This window comes from Anabrus simplex, chromosome 1, assembly GCF_040414725.1.
Source record: "Anabrus simplex isolate iqAnaSimp1 chromosome 1, ASM4041472v1, whole genome shotgun sequence".
NCBI classification, from domain to species: Eukaryota; Metazoa; Arthropoda; class Insecta; order Orthoptera; family Tettigoniidae; genus Anabrus; species Anabrus simplex.
Genome location: NC_090265.1, coordinates 291,216,020 through 291,240,544, shown reverse-complemented (window position 1 = coordinate 291,240,544; position 24,525 = coordinate 291,216,020).

Sequence of the window (24,525 nt, the reverse complement as noted above, 5' to 3'; positions counted from 1 at the left end):
ACTACAATAAGACGTATTGTCACCAAGACATGAGAAACCTACCGTGAGCACTTACTGCAGTTTTTAAAGAAGACGATATAATGTGAAAACATGGTAATTATGGTACTGTAATGCAATTTATCTTACAAGAAATTTAGGGTGGTCCTGTTTATTATGTTATGCAAGGTTTTTATGAAATGAGATTGAACAAAATGATAACGATCGGATTTCTAGATTCTTACCTCACAGAAAAAAACCGTAATAAAAGCGTATGGCCTCCGGAGAGGCCTGGTGCAGTTTTTTTTTCTAGTAGGCGGCCTTTAAGGAAACATCATATACATTATGCCACAAGTGAAATACACTTTTTGTCAAAGAAACACATACGGAATACATAAACGCGCCGCACGTAACTCACGGACACTACGATCTATTTCTTTCTTTCAGCACATTGCCACGATTATGTGGCTTTGGCGGAACAACCAGGCACAATTTCGGACCTAAGGGCCTAAGGCCGGATGCAGTTCCCGTCACGTGCTGATCTTATTGAAGACGTATATGAAGTCACCAGGATTCAAACTCCAGACACTTAGGAGTGACAAAGTGTGTAGGTAACGATGTCACACTCCGACAGATAACGTAAAATACATTATTTCTTCCTCACATAACACAATACAAGAAAAGTAGACGAGCTGCTAGCCTGAATTGTCACCCTAGGGTACTGCAATCAATATCCGGCCGAACTGACGATTTAAGTCGCATTGGATTCATTCCTTAGTTTTAGGGTTGTCTTGTTATACATTTCTTCATTCATGCACAGCAAACCACATTGCCACTCATTAAGGAAGCATGTTACAATAGTATAAGTATCCCTTCATATGGGGTTGGTACAGGAAGGGCATCCAGCCACAAAATTGTGCCAAGTCCGTAGATGCAACACAGATCACAACCGCGACTCCACCAGCTCGTTGGAAAAGCGACGAAAAGCAATGAATCCACGAACACGGTCTATGTAACCCAACTTTTACACCGAATACGTTTTAAAACTGCACTGATATGTTAAGAAACGTAGTATGAAATCACCAGCAAAATATTCACTGGCGTGTTTCAGATCAAATCGTTTCATTTCAGCTGTTGTTACGTTGCTCTGCTCATTTTATTTTCTATTTTGTTCTCAGTCCTGAAGATTTCACGTTTTGTCGCACAACAGAGATCATTTCTCGTCTTTTATCAAGGAGCGGTGAATTATGAATCACTTCAGAATGAAAAATGCGTCACTTCATTCACCTGATTACCACAGCAAGTGTAAACTGTTCTGTATCAACACAGAGTATCAATGTCGGTGACAAATGAGTCACTCTTAATGGACATATTTAACCGCTTGTTAATTTAGTCCTTTCATTTGTTAACTATCAGTTTAACGTGTACATGACAAATAGTCCGTTAGCAGACAAATGAACAAGATAACAATAACTTATGTGATCGATATGCTAGGTCACGACACAGATAGTCTCCTGAACGCTGAGCGTAAAACAAATGCTCCATGATCTGAACAGCATGTTGTTCACTTTAGAACACTGTTTATTGAGTCGGACGGAGTGGCTCTGAGGCGCTGGCCTTCTGACCCCAACTTGGCAGGTTCGAACATGGCTCAGTCCGGTAGTATTTAAAGGTTCTCAAATACGTCAACCTTGTGTCGGTAGATTTACTGGCACGTAAGAGAACTCCTGCGACAAAAAATTCTGACACATCGACTTCTCTGAAAACCGTAAAAAAAGTCAGTGGGACGTAAAGCAAATGACATTATTATTATTATTATTATTATTATTATTATTATTATTATTATTATTATTATTATTATTATTATTATTATTAATCCATTTATTGGCAGATAAGTGGGAGGATTCGTCGTGTTGAACACACGATACCTCGTAATCTGCGGGTCTTCGAGCTGAGCAGCGGTCGTTTGATAGGCCAAGGCCCTTCAGGGCTGTATTACCATGGGGTTAGTTAAGTTTCTTATTGGCAGATAAGTATAACAACCGCGGATTTAACAAGGAAAGAACAAAGTAAGCACGCTTGTATTTTCATTTGACAGTTACCATTTAGCCATGGTACCTTCAGTTTAATGTATAATATGAACCACAAGGATTTGATTTGATAATTTATTTATTTATTTATTTATTTATTTATTTATTTATTTATTTATTTATTTATTTATTTATTTATTTATTTATTTATCCGAGTCCTAAATCACTACAATATATTTACAGCTTTTCCAGTATTCAACTGTCGGGATGGCACATTTATTGGCTTCCACCAAATCATTCATACTACATGGTTTAGGCAGATTTCTACAGACGAAACGGTGTCCATGATCGTGATTTTCACCGTACTCACACAAATATTGATCACCGTACCTCCACCTTTTCAAGTTAGTTTTACATTGTGTCACTCCAGATCTTAATCTGTTAAGCGTCTTCCAATGTCTATATTAAAGGTGATGTCCTGCAGCTGGCTTCTCTTTCACTTCCCATAATCCTACAGGTGACTTCCTTCTCCAGAGTTCCTTCGTCCGAAATGGCTCATGATGGGATTGCTCTTCCTCGATTTCAATCTTGATGGGTGGGCGTGAAGTACAAACACTGGATGTCGTGGATCTATTTCCTGCTTCTTTTTCTCAATCTCTGCTGCAACTTGTCTCGTAACATCTCGAGGTGCTACTCCCATAAGTGAAACTATCGTATTAACAAGAGTTGGCCATAAGCGATCTGTAACAATGCGACCTGTCTTGTGGAAGGTAACCCACTTGGTTTGTATGAGCCGAATTCCTCCATACTGGAACAGAATATTCTGCAGCAGAGGAACACAGGGCAAGGGCAGATGTACGAGGACGTTAGACTGTACTCCCCATGTTGTCTGTGTTTGAGTTTGCGAATGAGATTATTCCTGCTGCATACCTTCTATTTGGTATCTATACAGTGCTGTTTTTAAGTTAGGGTACGGTCCATCTTTACCCCTAGATAATTGGGTTGATCACAGTGGTTTCATTTGTGCCCTTTCTACGTTACTTTCAACTCCATTCTTGCTTCTTTGTTGCGCAGATGGAATGCACATACCTGAGTTTTCTCCGGAGTGGGTTTCAGGTGATTCTCGTCATAGTAGACAGTTAGCTCTTCAAGCCCAGATGTCAGTTTTAATTCTAATTCTTCAAATGTCAATCCTTGAGCAGTAACAGCTGCGTCATCTGCGTAGATGAACGCACTAGTTGTGGTTTTAAGTGGCTGACCGTTTATACAGACGTTATATAATACTGGAGCCAACACACTGCCTTGGGGGAGGCCATTCCTTTGACATCTCCATCGGCTTTTCTTGTCCTTCAGAATGACAAAAAAGAACGTCTGTTCTGGAGCAGGCATTGAATAAACTGTGTCAGTCGATAGTCTCTACTTGTTGAATACAGCTTCCTTGTCATTGTGTTATGATTCACTGTATCATAAGCAGCCGTGATATCAATAAAAGCAACTCCTGTTATTTGTTTCCTCTCATATCCATCCTCGATATTCTGGGTTACATTAAGTATCTGACCATAACATGACTTCCCCGGTCTGAAACCTGACCGTTCGTTTATAATCTTTTTATCGATCGAATCAGAAATACGATTCAATATCATCCTCTGCGAACCATGTGACCTTACCGCGGTGGGGAGGCTTGCGTGTCCCAATGAAGCAGATAGCCGAGCCGCAGGTGCAACCATATCGGATGGGTATCTGTTGAGAGACCATACTAAGGAAAGGTTCATCGGAAAGGGGGGTAGCAGCCTTTCGGAAGTTGCAAGGGCGGCAGTCTGGATGATTGACTGATATGGCCTTGTAATAATACTCAACATGGCTTGGCTGTGTTGATACTGCTACACGGCTGAAAGCAACGGGAAACTACATCCGTAACTAACTACCGAGGACATGCAGCTCTCTCTGTATGAATGATGTACTGATGATGGATTCCTTTCGGGTAAAATATTCCGGAGGTAAACCAGTCCCCCATTCGGATCTCCGGGTGGGGACTAGACGAGAGGGGGCGATCATCAGGAAGATGGATACTGACATTCTGAGAGCCGGAGCGTGGAATGTTAGAAGATTGAATCGTTGTGGTAGGTTAGAGAATCTGAAAAGTGAGATGGATAGACAAAAGTTAGATGTAGTTGGTATAAGTGAAGTACGTTGACAGGAAGAACAGGATTTTTGGTCAGGCGACTACCGAATTATCAACACAAAACCAAACAGGGGAAATGCAGGAGTTGGTTTAATAATGAATAAGAAAATAGGGCAGTGGGTAAACTACTACGACCAGCATAGTGAAAGAATTATTGTCGTCAAGATAGACACCAAACCAATGCCCACCACAATAGTGCAGGTCAATATGCCTACTAGCTCAGCGGATGATGAGGAAATCGAAGGAATATATGAAAAGATAGAAGATTTAATACAATATGTAAAAGGTGACGAGAATCTAATTGTGATGTGAGACTGGAATGCAGTGGTAGGCCAAGGAAGAGAAAGTAATACAGTAGGAGAATTCGGATTGGCACAAAGGAACGAAAGAGGAAGTGGGCTGGTTGAATTCCGCACCAATCATAATTTAGTCCTTGCCAATACTTGGTTCAAACACTACAAACGACGACTTTATACGTGGACGAGACCCGGAGACACTGGAAGGTATCAAATAGACTTCATTATAATTAGGCAGAGATTCAGAAACCAGGTGTTGGATTGCAAAACCTTCCCAGTAGCAGACGTGGACTCTGACCACAACTTGTTGGTCATGAAATGCCATCTGAAGCTGAAGAAATAATTGAAGAAAGGAAAGAATGCAAGGAGAGGGGATCTAGACAAGTTGAAGGAAAAGAGTGTGAGGGATTGTTTCAAGGAACATGTTGCACAAGGACTAAAGGAAAAGGCTGAATGAAACACAATAGAGGAAGAGTGGATAGTCATGAAAAATGAAGTCAGTAGGGCTGCTGAAGAAATGTTAGGCAGGAAGAAAAGATCAACTAAGAATGAATGGATAACTCAGGATTGATGAATGATGAAAATACAAGAATGCTAGAAATGAAGAGGGCAGAAAAGAATACAGGCGATTAAAGAATGAAGTATATAGAAAGTGCAAGGTAGCTAAGGAAGAATGGCTGAAGGAGAAGTGCAAGGATGTCGAAGGAACATATCCAACAGTTGTATCAAGATAAAGATGTAGGTAATTTGGATCTGGAACAAGAAGAGCCTGTTGATGCTGATGAAATGGGAGACCCAATATTGAGGTCAGAGTTTGACAGAGCTCTGAGCGACCTAAATAGGAACAAGGGACCTGTAATTGATGACAATCCCTCTGAATTACTGGCTGCCTTAGGAGAAACCAGCATGGCAAGGTTACTTCATTCATTGTACGCGCACTTTTTAGTGATAGATTTTTGTGCTGGGTTGAGTAGTAAGGAGGGAGCACAGCCGGTTCCGGTAATACTGCCAACTGAATGGAAATGAAATCTGAATTGAATCGATAATATGATCGATCGATATGAATTTTCTAAACCTTTATCATCTTACGCAACACCTGTGCCTCACACACAATATATATAATAGTATATAACGTTTCTCGATGCGAAACTTGTTCCTAGCATGAATTCTATAGTTTGGCTTTACTGTGTAAACAACAACAGTACGAGTACTTAAAGTGTACGCCAGATGTCGCACAGCGGTCATAAGCGATTCTTAGTTTGTGTTTCAAAGGTTGCCATTACGAATCTCGAAGATAACCGAAGTCGACCGATTCAGCACTAGGGTGTAAATCTATTGCTAAAAAGTGCGCAGATAATAGTGTGTAAGGTGTATGAGACAGGAGAAGTCCCATCCGATTTTCGGCAGAATGTTTTTATACCTATTCCCAAGAAAGCCAGTGCTGACAGGTGTGAAAACTACCGCACCATTAGTTTAGTATCTCATGCATGCTAAATTTTAACACGTATTATTTACAAAAGGATGGAAAACAACTTGAAGCTGAGTTTGGAGATGATCAATTTGGCTTCAGAAGAAATGTAGGAACACGTGAATCAATCCTGACTTTACGTCTGATCTTAGAGGATCGAATCAAGAAGGACAAGCCCACGTACATGGCATTCGTAGATCTAGAAGGGGCATTCGATAATGTTGACTGGACCAAGCTATTTAAGATTTTGAAGGTGATTGGGATCAGATACCGAGAACGAGAAATTATCTAAAATCTGTATAAAAATTAGTCTGCAGTGATAAGAATGGAGGGCTTTGAAAAAGAAGCAGCAATCCAGAAAGGAGTGAGACAAAGCTGCAGTTTGTCTCCTCTCCTTTTCAATGTTTACATAGAACAGGCAGTAAAGGAAATCAAAGAGGAGTTCAGAAAGGGAATCACAATCCAAGGGAAGGAAATCAAAACCTTAAGATTTGCCGATTATATTGTTATTTTATCTGAGACTGCAGAAGATCTCGAGAAGCTGCTGAATGGTATGGACGAAGTCTTGGGAACGGAATACAAGATGAAAATAAATAAGTCTAAAGCAAAAGTAATGGAGTGCAGTCGAACGAAGGCAGGTGATGCAGGGAATATTAAATTAGTAAATGAAGTCTTAAAGGAAGTAGATGAATATTGTTACTTGGGTAGTAAAATAACTAACGATGGCAGAAGTAAGGAGGACATAAATTGCAGATTAGCACAAACAAGGAAGAGCTTCCTTAAGGAAAGAAATTTGCTAACTTCAAACGTTGATATAGGAATTAGAAAGATGTTTTTGAAGACTTCCGTGTGGAGCGTGGCAATATATGGAAGTGAAACATGGACGATAACTAGCTCAGAAAGAAATGTCATGTTATAGAAGAATACTGAAGGTGAGATGGATAGATCGAACCACGAATGAAGAGATACTGAATCGAATTGGCGAGAGGAGATAGATTTGGCGAGAAGAAGAGATAGAATGATAGGACGCATCTTAAGATACCCCGGACTTGTTCAGTTGGTTTTTGAAGGAAGTGTAGGTGGTAGGAACGGTAGGGGTAGACCAAGGTATGAATATGACAAACAGATTAGAGTAGATGTAGGATGCAACAGTTACGTAGAAATGAAAAGTTTAGCACAGGATAGGGTGACACGAAGAGGTGCATCAAACCAGTCTGTGGACTTACAACTCAAACAACAGCAATCATCATCTACCGAATTTTGAAAAGATGACAGAGAAAGTATACGTCTGAAGTTTTGGGAGTGATTTGGCTCTTTTCCTGTTTTGCGCGAGATCTTTGGAATCGACATTCTGGTCACACGCGTGTTCATCAGTTTCAAAACCCCGTTGATATTTCTGGGGTGAAAATGTTTTATTTTGCTCTCATCTTATGTCATCTAAGCCGGCAGCTTTGTTATTTTTCATGCATTTGATAGCAGGCCTCAGTTCTTCTTCCGTGAATGGTGTGCCAAAGTGCTCATTCTCCTCTTTATACCATTGGATTTTGATTGCTCCGGATCTTTTCTTGGTTTTGCCATTCAGCAATAGTTGATGGGCTATATTTCCAGGTGTAACTTTACTCGACTCCCAGGGAGAGACTGTAGGATCGCCGTTAAGTTTTGTTAGTAATTTCCAGGCTTGTCGACTTGAGCGTTTCATATCCAAACTTTCGAGAAGGTTACAACATTTTTCTCTTCTTGATATTGGTCTTCTTCTGTTTGTATTGAATCCTCTGCGAAGGGATCAATTTCAAATAGCTATTCATATTTATTAAGGAGGGATTTTGAGTCCTTATCAAGTCCAGGTATACATTGTTCTGCAACCCCTAGGGATGTGTTTACGGGATATGCTTTTTACTAATTCCACATAATCTGGGTAATTTACTGGATCAGGCTTGATTCTTGCCACTTCATCGTCCAGATTTTGAGAGAATTTATTCCAATGAGCTTTTTTGAAGTTGAATTGTCTTTTAAAAATAACTTTGTCTGGTTTGATAACTGTCTGTACGGTACATTTAAGAGCTCGACGCTGTGTTCTTGGAAATGGATTTGCAATTTGTTTCTGTTTTGTTGAGCGATGTGTTCGGTGACAAAACTGTTGTCTGGGTTGTAACCTCGCCTCCATCGACCACTGTTAAAAAGAAAGGGGAAACTTTGGGTCATGTATTATTTAAGACCCATGCATTCGGCACATTATTTTAAGTTTTGGCCTTTTGTGTCATTCTCTTTGTATCCCCAAGGCGTACTATGACAATGAAGTCACGGATGAATAGCTTTGTTGGTTGAGAATGGAAATTGAAAGTTTCTGTAAATTTATATTTTCGTCGCCATAAGACCTATCTGTGTCGGTGCGACGTAAAGCCCCTAGCAAAAAAAATATATATTTCTTATTTGGTGGCTTATAGACAGATGTACTAGTGCAGGATTGAATTCCAACTGTCAGGATTTCAATATCATCTACACAGGTCAAGTCTGCAGATAAAATGTTGGTGCCCTGTTTAACGAAAACTGCACTCCCATATTGTTCAGTAGGTCTTTCAAAGACAAGTTTCATTCCGTTCACCTGTGGTAGGCTATCATTTGATCCTCTATGTGTTTCCTGAACCAGTAGGATATCACATTATGTTTTGTGCAAATGTCAGATAACAAGCCTTCCTTCTCTGGTGAAATTCCCTCTATATTAATTGAGATTGTTACTAAAGCTGGCATTGACAAACGCCGTTTGAAGTTCATAACAACTAATAAGTTAGTGTTTCTGTGATGGAAGACTCAGCCGTTGAGGATTCCTCAACGTTGCCCAGGATACGCCCGATTGTCTTTACAATCTTCGCGGAGGCATCTTCCGTGCGCAAAAATCCCACGCGCATTCTTCAGAATTCCAACAATGTCTTCCTCTGTCTGAGAAATCACTGATGATGTCATTCAGCTGTCACATTCCTAGAAAGGAAACATTTAAGATTAAATACTTACTGCTGTGTATTTCATAATGAGGATATTCCAAAACGGTTACAGTACATGGACGATGCCTAAGAAAAATTAGTACAACACTTGGCTTTTCAAGAATAATGCTTTTTAAGGAATAAATAAATATTAATAATAATAAAGGGTAGATTATTACAAACTTAAAGATATAAAGTGCCAGCAAGAAATTCAGGCAGGTGGGAATGTACTGGGAAGTGTTAGAGACGGACTGTGCTACGAATAACATTTTCGAACTAAAAAAAAAGAAAAAACAGGTGCAGTGAGTATGACATGAAAATTAGTATTTCCATGACTAATGTTATATCAGTAGGTAAAGTAAGGGTGTATTTTGCCCGAAGGCAGGTCCGAACCTCCGCAGAGGTGTACCTGAGCCGGAGGTTGCGTGCGGTAGGGTGGCCACTTCTTTTCCGCTCCTCCGTACCCTTAACCCCCTCCCACCAACAACGCGTGCCAACCCATCCAAATCCTGACCACGCCCAATGTTGCTGAACTTCGGAGATCTCATGGGATCCGGTGTTTCAACACGGCTACGGCCGTTGGCGTATCAGTACTAAAGAAATCTAAAAGGATTGTATGTCAGGTCGGGAATAAAAAATTGGAACACGTAGATCATTTCAAATATTTAGGTTGTTTGTTCTTTCAGTATATCAGTAAAGTAAACTCGTAGAGTGCTGCTAATACAACTGAAGTAGACAGGTGGGTTTGAATCCCACTTGAGCCTGGTAATTTTATTCGCATTTGTACTTCGAGAATCATCCACAAAGCCAATGTATCCGAATACACTCACTCTTTCTACATCAGTCCCTCAATCCTGAGGATCGTGATCTCTGAAGATATTTCTTTGTACCCTTTTCCATCCTCCACGGTCTTCTGCTATTGCGGGTAGATTTTATGGTTGTCGTCTGTGTGTAAATCTTTCGTGGTACCGACGCTGTGCTTCCTGTGCGTTCTGTCTTGCTTCATCGCAGATGAGGAGCATGTCAGCATATTCATCTGTTGAATACATAGCGAAGAAATGACCAGTACTGCTAGGATACGCTAAATGTCAGACCAGTACACATGAAACATGCATGCTGCATGCTATTGGTCGAAGGTGGCGTGAATGGCCTTTGATCCTCAAAGCTTAAAATATGAATAAAGATATCTAGCGTTCGTGGGGTTCGAACCCACTTACTAACGGCGTGCGTCAGCATGTCTGTGGTTAGTCCATGGCACCACGGTGACTGTCGTCACGAGCTTATCAGAAAGCTTACTTGATGTAAAACTACTTCCCGCTTTACAAACTCTCACACGTTTTCTGTCAGTATGCCATCTCCTTTAGCGTTAATTTCATATCCAATCTATAGCTTATAATTGGCACCCACGTTTTACATAACCGTATGACAGTTGGATGCATTGTGTACCCCAATACCTGTCGCATACATCATCATCATCATCTGTTTTCCCTCCAGGTTCGGCTTTTCCCTCGGACTCAGCGAGGGATCCCACCTCTACCGCCTCAAGGGCAGTGTCCTGGAGCTTCAGACTCTTGGTCGGGAGATACAACTGGGGAGTATGACCAGTACCTCGCCCAGGCGGCCTCACCTGCTATGCTGAACAGGGGCCTTGTAGGGGGATGGGAAGATTGGAAGGGATAGGCAAGGATGAGGGAAGGAAGCGGCCGTGGCCTTAAGTTAGGTACCATCCCGGCATTCGCCTGGAGGTGAAGTGGGAAACCACGGAAAACCACTTCGAGGATGGCTGAGGTGGGAATCGAACCCACCTCTACTCAGTTGACCTCCCGAGGCTGAGTGGACCCCGTTCCAGCCCTCGTACCACTTTTCAAATTTCGTGGCAGAGCCGGGAATCGAACCCGGACCTCCGGGGGTGGCAGCTAATCACGTTAACCACTACACCACAGAGGCGGCCTGTCGCATACATATTTTTGCAAACATCTTGTTGTAACGACGCAGTAAGTGCTTTAAAGGCGACTGCAGCGTGCTATACGACAAAGAAGAATCGACCATCACACCACTGAATTTCGTTGGAATGCCTAACAACAGAAAAATTCAGGCGCAGTGGACTCACCCGGTATATCAAGGAAATTGACGTCAGAAAAGTTGGATGGCGCAGCCACGCGGTAGAATATTGAAGCTGCAACATAGTGACTGGCGAGGTTTATTTACATGGCGAAGCATTGACATCGTGATGGAAACGGAAAGAAAATTGTCAAATTTGAGGACGTACTGCTCTGTATACGGTTGCAAATCGTATAAAACGGATGCGAAATCACTTCACTACTTTCCTGTACAAAAATTTCAGAGAGAAAGATGGGCTTCCGCGCTGTCAATTGGAAAACGCGTTACGCGATACATGACAGTGCGCATTCTGCATTCTCGTGAAGACGACTTCTTTCCACAGCGTAGGTACCGGTACTGTTTATTGTACTCATTGATAGTTATTGTCTCTAATTTGTATTCACAAAGATTTAGCTACATCAAAAATACTGATAAACTTGTAGCCTAATACTTCTGTGCCGCACATAGAATGTAATCCGCTCTTTGTAAACTTCTTCATATGTGTAACAGCAGACAGTAAATTAACTATCTACGTGTGAGTAATATCTTTAACTGGTAGTAATTAAGCACTGCATTTAAACTGCGGTAGAGTGTCGGCCTCCGGATCCCAAGATAGCGGGTTCAAACCCGGCAGAGGTAGTCGGATTTTTGAAGGGCGGAAAAAAGTCCATTCGACATTCCATGTCGTACGATGTCGGCATGTAAAAGATCTCTGGTGACACATTTGGTGTTTACCCGACAAAATTAATTAAATCTCAGCCATAGACGCCCAAGAGAGTTTCGGTTTACTCGGTCTGCCATCTAGTGGGGGCCTAGAGTAAAACGGAACGTCGAAATTGACGAGCAGACAGCTAGATGGCGTCAAATTGAAATGTCTGCACACGGTAGCTGAGGCCATACGATTATTATTATTATTATTATTATTATTATTATTATTATTATTATTATTATTATTATTATTATCATTATTATTATTATTATTATTATTATTATTATTATTATTATTATTATTATTATTATTATTATTATCAATATGAAAGAAAATATATAGTATTTTGCCATCATAAATTAGCTTTTTTTGCTATTTGTTTTACGTCACACCGACACAGATAGGTCTTACGGCGACGATGGGACAGGAAAGGTCTAGGAATGGGAAGGAAGCGGCCGTGACCTTAATTAAGGGAAACCACGGAAAACCATCTTCAGGGCTGCCGACAGTGGGTTTCGAACCCACTATCTCCCGGATGCGATCTCACAGCTGCACGCTCCTAATCGCACGGCCAACTCGTCCGGTCATCATAAATTAGAAGCCATAACCTAATTATTTGGTAGAATTGGACAAACAAAGTATTCTTCAACCCCAAAAAGCTGTGACTGTAGAGGTTATAGTACTCTTAAATTATAATTTTCAAACTTTGCTCTGCGTATTCTGTAGGTAGTTATAATTTTTATACTTATTATTGTCGGTTCTAAGTTCTAACTTTTGTGCTGATAGTAAAAATGGAAGAATATTGAGATTAGGATGTGGGCTGTTCCAACACAAGCCTGTATAAAGCCTAGGATTTATTTGCTTTACAACATTTACTTAGTAGAATTATTATTTTATTTCTTCCCCAAGATTACAGTTTACAAGACAGGTAACTACCCCGTCATCTGGCTAAGGCTTTGGCATACACCAAATCAACAAGAAATTACTCCATAACCTCTAATAGTGGAAAATTACAGTAGCTTAACTGTTAAGGTGAATTAGCGTGTCAGCGGTAACATTTCTCTGACAAACCCACTTTACATGTACAGTTGCACTTCACATTTTCACTCCCTTTGTTCAAGACAACATTAACTTTGCGGGGTTTTGAATCGATGTGGGATGATTGTAAACACAATGCGACAACACCAGTTTCATCTTCAGTTTCAAACTTTTTACCTACACATATCAAGTAATTACGCTTGAATATTTCTTCCCCTTCCACTAATGGACGCGTGAAATCTCCGACAACTCTCAACAGTTCGCATACGACACCAAAGACATTTTGAACACTTAATAAATCCTACAGACGCACACCCGATCACTGTCGTGTTTATTTCCCGTCACTATCTCGCCGCCATATTGGAAACAGCTGACCGTAAGCTCCTCCCCCGTTTCGGACGTCAATATTACTAACCAACTCACATTTATATTTCACTAGCAAATGTACCCGTGCTTCGCTGCGGTACTCTACATTGTATACGGATATCGAAGTAAATTAGTGCACATGAAGTGAATAAGATTTTGAAATTGGGTTTGTCTTGGCTTTATCCGAGAATCAGTATTGTGAAATCCACAGACGTTATTTCCAATGAAAGTGTGATTTGCGGAATTGCGATGATAACGGCAAGTCCATTTGTTTACTGCAATTCACAACGAAGAAGGTAATTTTCATTTAACGGCAGACCCCATTGCCTAGTGCGCGGCCAAAATCGATATGGGGAGGTTTCATTAAAATGGCAGACCCCAATTCCTACTTTCAGATAGATTACAGTTGAGGAACTTTTATTATATTTGCAAGGACCTTCCTTACTGCCAGTCAAAAGTGAGTTGCGTTCTTATCTTTATAATGGCAGACGCATTTTCTAATGCCAGTCAGCTTCCTGCCAGTCACACCGAGTTGGTGAGATTCCATTATAATAGCAGGCCACTATGCCTATCGTCTGTCACATTTTAGAAGGGTCAATTTGTTTATAATGGAAGACACCCTTGCCTACTGACAAACAGGATCGGGTAAAATAGTTTTGAAAAAAAAATTGCACCCTCCCTAGAGTTCGGCTAGTCGAATCGAGAAGGGAATTATGCATTAAAATAGTGCACAAGAGATGGAGGACGACCCCATTCTTACTGTCTGTCAAAGTAGATGTGGGGAGGACTGAAAACAATAGCAAAAGCCCTCCTTCTGACAGTCACTATCGATTTGCAATGTATCTAATACCAATGGCAGACAAACCCTTTCTAGACTGAAAAGTGCAGACTTCCACTTTGAGATTCGTATCTCCTAAACGTTTCATGATATTAAGAAACGGTTTGCGCCATCAGACGCCTCATTTATCGATCTACATATTTGTTTCTGAACTATTTCCTCGTATCTCACATATTAAGGGGATAAATTGAGTTCAAATTTTGAATAGGGTGAAATTTGGGTACTTTTTTTAATATTTTACATTACTTTTTGCGTACTTATGTATAAGCTAGAATCATGAAATTTGGTCCACATATGGCCATTAATCGTGCCAATGTGCGCACTCAACATGATGATCCTATCATTCTTATAAGTGTGTCAAACAATGAAGTATACTTGTAAAAATCAAATTTACGAACAATCCACAAATACGGCCAAATTTAACGTATAAGGGAGAGAGATACGACAAAATGCCAAAGGACCAAAGTTGTAGATCACTCCGAATTGAAGGGACATTGTGCCATCCGTTTTGTGATACGACTTGCCGTTTAGCCAAAAAATAGCTCAAAAGGAATGTCTGCACAATCATTAAAATTGCCTCCATATTTCGATATCTGTGGGGGTAAAAAGTGAAAAATTTGAACATCTTGGAATTTTCCCGTCGGTTAGGGACCAAAAGCTATAACTTCACCAAATTTCAATTTTCTACCTCGTCTGGCAGGTTGTGCCGCCATCTTGATTTGGGGGGACGGGGCATAAAAATTAAGAAATTCCCGAAAATTTTTAAGCCCACGAAACCTATAGGTTGTCGTTTTGGATATATTATACGACTGCTTTCTTATGCTGAGCCCAAAATTTGAACCTCCCAGCATGCCCCCTTCAGGGAATTTTGAGAATTTCCGATTTTTCTAGGAATCCTGGGGTCATCAGCTTGTCCCGTACCAAGTTTCAAATTTCTGAGATTTCTGGAAGTGCCTCATTAATTCACGTCTTTTCTTCATTTTTAAATATTTATATATACATCGCTCAGCCCGACTTGCTTTTGTATATATAGATTCCATTTACTCATCATCGAAGATTTTATTCTGCTTCCAGGACACACATATTCCTATAATGAAATGAAAATCCACAGCCTGTTTCCAGTCATTTGACCGGGTCAGGAATGGAATGAATGAAGCCCCATCTAGCAGCGAGGATAGGATTTTTTTCTATTTGCTTTACGTCGCACCGACACAGATATGTCTTACGGCGACGATGGGATATGAAAGGCCTAGTAATTGGAACGAAGCGGCCGTGGCCTTAATTAAGGTACAGCCCCGGCATTTGCCTGGTGTGAAAATGGGAAACCACGGAAAACCATCTTCAGGGCTGCCGACAGTGGGGCTCGAACCCACTATCTCCCGATTACTGGATACTGGCCGCACTTAAGCGACTGCAGCTATCGAGCTCGGTAGGATAGGTATTGTGCCGGCTGCCGAAGCCTGTCGCACTCCTCTGGGGCAATGATTAATGCCTGACAGATGAAATGAAATGATATTGGAGAGTGTTGCTGGAATGAAAGATGACAGGGAAAACCGGAGTACCCGGAGAAAAACCTGTCCCGCCTCCACTTTGTCCAGCACTAATCTCACATGGAGTGACCGGGATTTGAACGACGGAACCTAGCGGTGAGCGGCCGACCCGCTGCCGCCTAAGCCACGGAGGCTTCACATGTTCCTATAATCTGCGTATTTAATATTACAACATCACATCAGTTTAACATAGCTTTATATCATTTTCTTATAGAATATCAGCTTCCCGATTCCAAATATATCATTTAACTATTCCAAACAGCTCAGTTATATATGTTTATTTATGATGATTTTGCTAGACTCACACACATTATCCGACTATATTTATTTAAAGATCATTGAACATACCCTCAAAAAGCATACAATGAAATTGCGCGTATCACTGTAATGTTAAATTCTGACAGTATTGCGACGATCTATTACAAGTATTAACATTACGTCCTTTCCTTGACAATTCAGTTCCATTTTTACATTGACAAGTAGCTTGAATATGAAGAAGGTTAATTTTAAGAACCTGCGTACATTTATGCCTTGCTTTCATAAAATAGAGATGATCCTATTGTTACCCTTCAAGTCACAGTTAAATATTATAATAACATAACTAAAGACATATATAAGCAATGTAAAACACAATAGAGAAAGAGGGGAAGAAAGGGCAGAAGTGGCACTTATCTTGTTGTTGGCAGCTTCATCTTGACCGCTTGGATTCCAGTCCGTCCTCCAGATTCCGATAGGTCTTCTCATCTTTAGCCAGGCATATTGGTGTTGATCATTATTCCATAATAATCGCACATGTCTTCAACTTAATCGAGATTCCCCGAAACTCGAAAAACACTACTTAAACACACGCCACACAACTTGTAGGCCCATACCACATACAATTTCAAGATTTCACACTCTTTTTGCCAAACTATCTGTGCTCAACACGCGTATTTCTCTATGATCACTCATCCAGAATTGACTGTTAACATCTATTACTCTGCGGTTCAGTTTATTCTTCATATTTCTTGGTGTATCTGTCACAGGATAATTGTAACTTGAGCCCTTTTACAACCAGCCACCTATTTGTAGAAAAAATGTCGATTACTCAATTAGGTCAGACATTCTTGGCCTTTTTATAAAAAACCTGATGCATTGCAACTGAACTGTTAACGCAGTCACATGTAAATGACAATTCAAAAAGACTAGCCTCTTTGCAATTTCTTTGAAAGCAATATTATCGTTATATTTATTGTTATGATGAAGTACTTATTTAACTTTTTTAACTTGAATTCTCTCTACACGTTCTATAAAACAAAAATGTAAATTATTCAGTAAAGAGTTAAGAAAATTAAAATTAAAATAAGTAGAAAATGACAGGTTTCTATTGAAACTAATCTGAATGTTACGTAAAATATTATTAATTCAAGTTCGCTTCAATCATTGAACAATCATCAGTCATATATCCTACATGCCTAGGTTACATTAGGAACACATCCTACAGTTATGACAACGAAGCTGAATATAGCATAATATGAATTAAGAATAGTACTTAGGCATAATGTTTTAAATGGAGATTTATAGTAATAATAATAGTGAAAACAGAAATGATTTTCTGAAATTATTTATTAACACATGTTAAACTGAAATGACATTTTGAATTGCACTGGATATTATTTTTGAAATAAGCACATCGATTTGTTCGGCACTGATTTTAGTAGGTTTACAGCTACATTTTTGAAAACCTTGTCTATCAAATGGTGACTGCAGTGATATTGCCTCTCTTAAAGAAACAGTTATGTCCAATATAGTACCCGTGTTCACTATTTCGCGGCGTGGAAACCAGTTTTTAATCATTCCCGAAGTGGTGCCTATTCGATAAACTCCATTCCTGATATATACGATATTTACTACAATATTCGTAAGGTACAGGGGGCCATGATCAACTTTAGACCCATTAACAATTACACTACTGCCAACTTCTATCGGCTGGAGCTTCGTGTTATGATTTATAGGAGGGGTTTACAACTGCAGGAGCCGTCACCTTGACCTTGACTTCCTGATAAAAAGGACTGAATGCCTTGTTATGCCTTTATGAGCCTGAGACCGTTCGAAATAAATATTTTTACAAATAAAACACAACACTTTACTTACGCAACTTTCGTCTTCGGATGTGTCGGGCTCACAACAAATAAAACGTATAGGCTGATTACATTCAGTGCAAGTGTGGGCACCCGTTGTTTCATTTTGGCACACGGAACATTTGGGATGTATCATTTGTTCCTCTTCATTGGTATGATGACGTAGATCATAGGATGTACCGGGATTGGTTCTACCGTTTGTCTCGACATTGTCTCTATCCACGTTAACTATGCTGTCACTGTTAGAATTCAAATATTTTCCAGCATTTTTCTGTGCTAATTGTTGCAATAATGGCTTCTTGTATGCCAATACTTTGAATTCCAACTTTCGGCTCACACCAAAAAAGAGCTCGGTATGGTGTACGTCCAACTCAGTGAAAGGACGAATAATTTTGCAACTGTACGACGTAGGATCCGATTGACCACTTTGTCAAATTATTGTCCTCTATCCAACAACAATACATAATTTCTACTTCGTGGTTGCTGCTTTCAATGCTTCCTTACGCTTCGGGATGGCATGGTCTACCATGAACAATTCTGCAATCTGGCCACATATCCATACATTCCTAACAACATCAGTAGTGAACTCTCGATCATTGTCGTTCGATACGATGTGGGGAGCCCGAAAAACTAAAAATATTTTCAAACGTTCTACAGGAATAGCAGCAGCTCGTTTTGATAGTAGTGGTCCCAAATGTAATTATTTCGTGACATTGTCTTGATATTTAAGGAGCCATTTGAACAGTCCATCCGCGACAGAATGTAAATCAGTCACGTCTACTTGTGGTCATGCATTAAAGTCGTTTGGTACGATAGGTCGTGTTACAATGTTCCTTCTAGTCTGAGACCCGTACTTTCCCTGGCCAACCTTGCAAAGTATTAAAAATATTTCGATAACAGGATTTGAAATCAAAAACTTACGCTTAAGAGTATAAATAATTGTATCACTCCCTCCGTGACCGCATGACATATGAACACCTAATAATCGATCATAATATTCTTCAATTGATAGACTATAATATGCACTACAGCTTCGCTGTGGTTTGTTCTCTTAAAAATCAGAGTATCCTCTTCCCTCACTTCTATTACATCATATTTATTACTAAAATGATACTGAGAAGAAATTCGCCTTCCCTCAGTAATGGCTGCTTTTGCATTCTTAATCTCCTCGATGACCTCCAAAACACGTTGCTTTGTCCATGTTTTTTTCTAATAATCCTGTCAGTTTTCAAAAAACTTTTCCAGTTTCACATAAAACTCTTCTTTAAATCCATCACAGTCATCTTCTTTACATAAAGGATTATCGTTTGACTCTAATTCAGATTGAATACTAACCGAAGTGTCACACACGTCTGTTCCAATGCCGGGCATTGTTTTATACTAGCGTTTACTCATTGTCGTCCACCAAACAACTCATGTACTAGTGAAGCGCCACGTGCGGACAAGAAGAGAAATAACATTTTACAATTTGGCTAGGCGTATCAGGATAATTATAAAATGCCTGGAGATCGTGTTCGCCTATTTATACGTTCTACAATTAGGCTGCAATGCATCAGGCTTTTCACAAAAAGGCCAAGAATTTCCAGGCTAATTGGGTACTCGATATTTTTCTACAAAAAGGCTGAAGTTACAATTACCCTTTGATATATTCACTGCATTTCAGACGTAATTTATGACGAAAATGGTTCACGCACGGTAACTGAGTAGCGTCCCCACGCTAACAACCAATCGGTGCCCTTGACCTCTTTGCCATTCGAGATACCGTTATACAGACGATCTGATGCTGGGTTTCTCTTGTAGAATAGACGGATCTGATTGAGTGGCGTTCCGTTAACAATGCAGTGGTATTTTAATAGAAACCTGCCGTATCACGGAATAATTCTCACTTGTCTATGTTGTAAATACCTATCGTTAGTTTAGCTTTGCTTTCGTAGGGGTCTACTTACTAATTATCATTTCTGCTACAAAACATTTCAGCCAAAATTGAAACAAGACCAACGTAGACGTCACACGCTTAGCCCATTAAAAGTAATGTACCACACGTGAGGCAATTCTACCCTTAGTAACTTAATGACCGTACTTTCATTGAAGTTTTATGTAGGTCTGGCGGGTTAGAATTCAGTTAACTTTATTCTAATGCGTTTCACACCAAACTAAACCCCACGGCACTTACGCCCTTGAAAGGGCTTTGGCCTGCCCACTGACTGCTGCTCAGCCCGAAGGCCTGCAGATTACGAGGGGCCATGTGGTCAGCACGACGCATCCTCTCGGTCGCTATTCTGGGCTTTCGAGACCGGTGTTTCACACCAAGTGAACCTCAGTTATCCACACCTGTCGATAATTCTTCCAATTTGAAATCTCAGTCAATTCATTTTACACCGGAGCAGAGCAACAGTGTTCTTTATAATCAATTAGTAACTATTTTCAGAAGTATTATCCTACTTTCATGGATCCGCCTGGGTATCCAAGCAAACTACTATTAGTTTTGCGGTCCCATTATTCACAGCCATTCAAATTGAAAGGTCAAATTATATTGTGAACATTGTAATTGGAAGAAAGCCTGATATGTTCATCATTCAATAAATAAATAAATAAATAAATAAATAAATAAATAAATAAATAAATAAATAAATAAATAAATAAATAAATAAATAAATAAATAAATAAATAAATAAATTTAAAAACCCTCTCCGTATACCCCATGAAAGTCCTTGGAGGAAAGGAAGGTAAAGACTTCCACTATCCGTAACGTGGGCACTTGGTGGGATGCAGTGGTTAGCTCTATACCCGACCATCTTTCCTCCTAGGAATTAACCTCGTGAACCTCAGGGCAATATACCTCTCCAGAAGAAAAAATCTCGTTTATAAATGAATCGTCTTCCTGACGAGGAATAGAACCCACATTCTTCCGGAGAGCCGAACACGCCTTACCACCTCGGATATACAGTCCTTAATGATGATGATGATGATGATGATGATGATGATAATAATAATAATAATAATAATAATAATAATAATAATAATAATAATAATAATAATATTTTAAAACTAGCCCTATTATAACACATTCACTCATTGTCACTGATTCTGTGCTCCGCTACGCTGCCTGATGAGAACTTTTAGGTGCCTAGGAGTGATCAGAGTGGTTTTCTTGCCGTCTGGTGTAATTACAGTCACACGTCCATCCTCTGTATACACATTCCGCAGTCCAAATACGTCGCGTGCCTTATTCAAAATCCCTTTTCTTGTTGCCGTGAGGGATTCTGTAACCATGATGTTTGTGCCCTTCAGTAGTCGCTTCGCCCGCCAGACTTGGTCCCGCTGATGATATCGCAGAAACTTCACAATTATTGGCCTGTTCCCAGTGGCCACTACGTTGGCAGTCGTCCTGCGCTGGCTACTCAATCCATGACACCTATCGATACTGTCCATCCCAATATCTACCTTAAGTCTATTCTTAATGACGTCTATGACAGCCCCATAGGTGTCCTCCTCAGGTGATTCCTTAACCCCATGTATCAGTAGGCAATTTCGCCTACTGTACTGGGCTGCTTCATCAGCCATCTTCTCTTGTTTATCCATCCTTTGATGGATCTCCGCAATGGCCTGCTTCATGTCAGCTATCTCAGCACCCATGGAATCTCGGAAGTTCTTAAAGTCGGAGCTTAGGCTGGTGAGCAGCTCCTCGGGGTTGGCGGCACTGATGTTTGCACTGCGGTGGGAAGCCGTCATGGCTTTCTCCAAGCGAGCTTGAAATTCAGCCATGCGGTTCTCGTACTCTGACAACCTCTTCTCGACGTCCTTGAGAGTCATTTTGACCGTTTTAAATCAAAAAGTACACTTAGTGATGACGGTTGAACACACACAAGGAATCCCAGCTGCTAGTTATCTTGATAATTAAGCAGGTAAGTGCGGAGCAAGTTTACACGTGACTGGACGTAGACGCCATCTTAGGCAATAATAATTGTTACCGTGTTTTGTTGATCAGAGAGGTGAAAAAAAGTGCGGGCATAAATGGGTGGATAGAGACAGATCAAACTTTGATTTTAAAACTTTAAAATTTCCTTTACTTTTTCTTTTCTTTTCAAAAGTTAAACATTCTAGGCAATAACAAATACTCAGATACATGTTTAGCTCGTGAGCTCAAAAGACATTCTGGAATAATCAGATAACAATATTACAGGCTGAGCTTGAAGCTCCCAATTTACAACCCTGACAAGAGCAACCACTGCTCCATTCAATAACTCCTCTACATTACATTACAAGAGCACCTTTGCTCCATTCAGTAACTCCTCTAGGAGACTGAGCTACATTACAGCACAAGAGCAAGCACTGCTCCATTCAGTAACTCCTCTAGGAGACTGAGCTACATTACATTACAAGAGCAAGCACTGCTCCATTCAGTAACTCCTCTAGGAGACTGAGCTACATTACATTACAAGAGCAAGCACTCATCCATTCAGTAACTCCTCTAGGAGACTGAGCTACATTACATTACAAGAGCAAGCACTGCTCCATTCAGTAACTCCTCTAGGAGACTGAGCTACATTACATTACAAGAGCAAGCACTGCTCCATTCAGTAACTCCTCTAGGAGACTGAGCTACATTACATTACAAGAGCAAGCACTGCTCCATTCAGTAACTCCTCTAGGAGACTGAGCTACATTACATTACAAGAGCAAGCACTGCTCCATTCAGTAACTCCTCTAGGAGACTGAGCTACATTACAGCACAAGAGCAAGCACTGCTCCATTCAGTAACTCCTCTAGGAGACTGAGCTACATTACATTACAAGAGCAAGCACTGCTCCATTCAGTAACTCCTCTAGGAGACTGAGCTACATTACATTACAAGAGCAAGCACTCATCCATTCAGTAACTCCTCTAGGAGACTGAGCTACATTACATTACAAGAGCAAGCACTGCTCCATTCAGTAACTCCTCTAGGAGACTGAGCTACATTACATTACAAGAGCAAGCACTGCTCCATTCAGTAACTCCTCTAGGAGACTGAGCTACATTACATTACAAGAGCAAGCACTGCTCCATTCAGTAACTCCTCTAGGAGACTGAGCTACATTACATTACAAGAGCAAGCACTGCTCCATTCAGTAACTCCTCTAGGAGACTGAGCTACATTACATTACAAGAGCAAGCACTGCTCCATTCAGTAACTCCTCTAGGAGACTGAGCTACATTACAGCACAAGAGCAAGCACTGCTCCATTCAGTAACTCCTCTAGGAGACTGAGCTACATTACATTACAAGAGCAAGCACTCATCCATTCAGTAACTCCTCTAGGAGACTGAGCTACATTACATTACAAGAGCAAGCACTGCTCCATTCAGTAACTCCTCTAGGAGACTGAGCTACATTACATTACAAGAGCAAGCACTCATCCATTCAGTAACTCCTCTAGGAGACTGAGCTACATTACATTACAAGAGCAAGCACTGCTCCATTCAGTAACTCCTCTAGGAGACTGAGCTACATTACAGCACAAGAGCAAGCACTGCTCCATTCAGTAACTCCTCTATGAGACTGAGCTACATTACATTACAAGAGCAAGCACTGCTCCATTCAGTAACTCCTCTAGGAGACTGAGCTACATTACATTACAAGAGCAAGCACTGCTCCATTCAGTAACTCCTCTAGGAGACTGAGCTACATTACATTACAAGAGCACCTTTGCTCCACACAATTACCTAGGAGACTACTTTTCAAACTTTAGAAGATCGAGCCCCCTTAAGGGCACAATCTACATTCTACCAAAAAAAACCAGTCTTCACTGTCTTCTATGCTCAACAGTCGAATTTGTATGGAGAACAGAAGACTAGTACTTAACTTCGACAGGTGTAATAAGTACCCATTCTACATGGCCGTATTGAAAAAGGAAAAAGTTAAAATTACAGGCCGAAAATCAAAATGGTAAGAGGCTAACCCTATCACTCCTTTGAAATTCACAGGAAATACTTTAAAACCCTACGGGGGCTAAGCCTATACTACGGAGGTCACTAGATGGAGAAAAATATTTAAGTTACAGAAATTACTAGATAGATTTTAAAGGTTGTAAAATCTTAGTCACCTCGACACCAAGTTGAAGGGGAATAAAAGAGAATATCACTATTTATTCCCTGTTTCAGACTATAGTCCTCAGACTTACTTGAAATTTACATTTGAGGTTTGAAATTTACACTGACTGACAGAGCAAATGCAACACCAAGAAGGAGTGGTCAGAACTTTATGCCAATTGCAGGGTAGACTGACGTCACTGAGGTATGCTCATGATGTGAAATGCGCCGCTGTGCTGCGCACGTAGCGAACGATAAATGGGACACGGCGTTGGCGAATGGCCCACTTCGTACCGTGATTTCTCAGCCGACAGTCATTGTAGAACGTGTTGTCGTGTGCCACAGGACACGTGTATAGCTAAGAATGCCAGGCCGCCGTCAACGGAGGCATTTCCAGCAGACAGACGACTTTACGAGGGGTATGGTGATCGGGCTGAGAAGGGCAGGTTGGTCGCTTCGTCAAATCGCAGCCGATACCCATAGGGATGTGTCCACGGTGCAGCGCCTGTGGCGAAGATGGTTGGCGCAGGGACATGTGGCACGTGCGAGGGGTCCATGCGCAGCCCGAGTGACGTCAGCACGCGAGGATCGGCGCATCCGCCGCCAAGCGGTGGCAGCCCCGCACGCCACGTCAACCGCCATTCTTCAGCATGTGCAAGACACCCTGGCTGTTCCAATATCGACCAGAACAATTTCCCGTCGATTGGTTGAAGGAGGCCTGCACTCCCGGCGTCCGCTCAGAAGACTACCATTGACTCCACAGCATAGACGTGCACGCCTGGCATGGTGCCGGGCTAGAGCGA